The sequence below is a fragment of the Penaeus japonicus genome, unplaced genomic scaffold (genome assembly GCF_977035675.1).
Source record: "Penaeus japonicus unplaced genomic scaffold, GWHDUDI00000001_assembly GWHDUDI00000026, whole genome shotgun sequence".
Classification (NCBI taxonomy): domain Eukaryota; kingdom Metazoa; phylum Arthropoda; class Malacostraca; order Decapoda; family Penaeidae; genus Penaeus; species Penaeus japonicus.
This window is the reverse complement of record NW_028234428.1, coordinates 21844372-21846871: the sequence shown is the minus strand read 5'-3', so window position 1 is coordinate 21846871 and position 2500 is coordinate 21844372.

The window sequence follows — 2500 nt, the reverse complement described above, 5'->3', positions numbered from 1 at the left end:
CGCCATGTAAAAACAACAGGTCCATGAACCGTGAACCGTCTTAGCTCCCTAGCCAGATATGAAATACAAGTACAGCATAAACTTAGTTCTAGTAACCTAGACCTAAAGGACATATTATTTTAGAAAATAAGGTCTGTCTTTTCGTATGCAAACCCGTCCAATGGGATCAGGGATTATCGCATTAGTAATGGCAACGCGGAGGTAAGTACGAAGCTTATTAATCTACCTTTGTTATTCGGTGAAGATTTCTTAAGATGTGATTTGCTTCTTGGAGGAAATGAAAAAAAAATGAAAAAAAAAAATGAAAAAAAAAAAAAAACGTTTATTTCTAAGTGATATAAAATCCGAATAAAGAGAATTATATCAAAATCATGGAATAACTTGTTCCTTTTAAAAGAAACTTGCAAAAACGATGCAAAAAGGAAATTTTTAATTTATGTCTAAGTTGAATTGATTAATCATGAAATTATTCTTTCTCATCTTAGTGTGACACACAAACACTGGAACGCTAAACAATGATGATAATGAAAATAATGATAATGATGATAGTAATAATAATAATAATAATGATAATAATAATGATGATAATAATAATGATAATAATAATGATAATAATAATAATGATAATAATAATAATAATAATGATAATAATAATAATAGATCTAAAGCGGTCCATGAGATAAGGAAAAAATGAGATGTGTCAAATCAAGGCCTTCGCAACCAGCACAGTATTTGATTTCTTGCACAATTCTCGTATTTTAGTTGTTCTTTTTACAGGTTTTATCTTAAAAACGAATAAGAGATAATAAATAGATATATAAATAAGTAAATGAATAACTGAATAAATCATCAAATAGATAAATAAATTGATAAATGATAAAATAAGTGAATATAAGTGAAAAAAACCGCATGGGGAAGATATTCAAATGAGATAACAACACCGAGCCGTTTGAGAAGCCGTGCCCAATAGCATGTATTTTGGCCGTCGATTGAAAATGAAACTCTTCTTCTACAAAATATGAAAATAAATTGATAAATATGAATGAATGAGTAAAAAGTAAGAGATTAAAGAGAGTGAAAGAGAGAGAGAGTCAAGAGAGAGTGAGCGAGAATGAAAGAGAGAGGGAGAGAGAGAGAGAGATAAAGAGAGAGAGAGAGAGAAAGGGAGAGAGAAAGAGAGAGAGAGAGAAAGAGAGAGAGAGAGAGAGTGAGAGAGAAAGAAAGAGAGATCGAGCGAGAGACATAAAGAAAGAAACAGAGAAAAAAAAGAAAAAAAATATATGGACACAAAATAAAAAGAGAGAGAGAGAGAGAAAAATATATATATATTCTCAACAATTTTCCTCAACAGCAACTCTTAGCAAGATGAAGAGAACAGTTCTAGAACCATCCTTGCAATGATCTATGCAATCCCTGCATTACACTGTCATTTCTATCATCAGGATAATCATTGCATTGCACCTGTTGGCTAGAGAGCTGGACAAGGCAAAGTGTGCATTGCCGATACCCGATGGAATGCAGTGTTGAGTTTGCAGTTGACTGGAAGTGGTTCCTGGTTCCTGCCTGCAAGAGAGAAGGAAATGTCTGTTTCTTTGTTTCTTTGTTTTTTATTTCAATTTTCTCAAGAACTGAGTAACGTAGGATGTTTGTCCAAGTAATTTGTTCATTTCTATATTTTTTTTTATCGATATTGTTAATTAGTAATGTTAGTATTATTACTATTCTTTAATTAGAATTTTCACTATCATTATTATTCTATAATCAGTATTATCGTCATTATCACTATTATTACTTTCTGTAATTAGCCTTATCGCCATTATCATTATCTTGTAATTTTTTATCATTATTAGCATTATGATCGTTATCACTATCTGCATTATCATTACTATTGCTGTTATAATTGCTATTATCATTGCTATTACTATCATTACTATCATCATTATCATCATTACTGCTATTGCCATTAACATTTTTACCATAATTTTCATTATCAGTGGTAGTAATAGTAGTAGTGCTAGTAGTAATAGTAGTAATAATAGTAGGAGTGGTAATGGCAATAGTAGTAGTAGTAATGGTAGTGATAATAGTAATAGTAGTAGTAATAGTAATATTAATAATACTACTAATAATAGTAGCAGTAATAATGATAGTAGTAGTAATAATAGTAGTGGTAGTAGGAGTGGTAATGGCAATAGTAGTAGTAGTAGTGGTAGTGATAATAGTAATAGTAGTAGTAATAGTAGTATTAATAATACTAGTAATAATAGTAGCAGTGGTAGCAGTAATAATGATAGTAGTAGTAATAATAGTAGTGGTAGTAGTAATAGTAGCAGTAGTAGTAGTAGAAGCAATAGTAGAGTGGTGGTAGTAGTAGTAGTAATAGAAGTAGTAATAGTAGCAGTGGTAATAGTAATAGAAGTAGTAATAGTAGCAGTGGTAATAGTAATAGAAGTAGTAATAGTAGCAGCGGTAGTAGTAATAGTAATAGTAGTAGTAATAG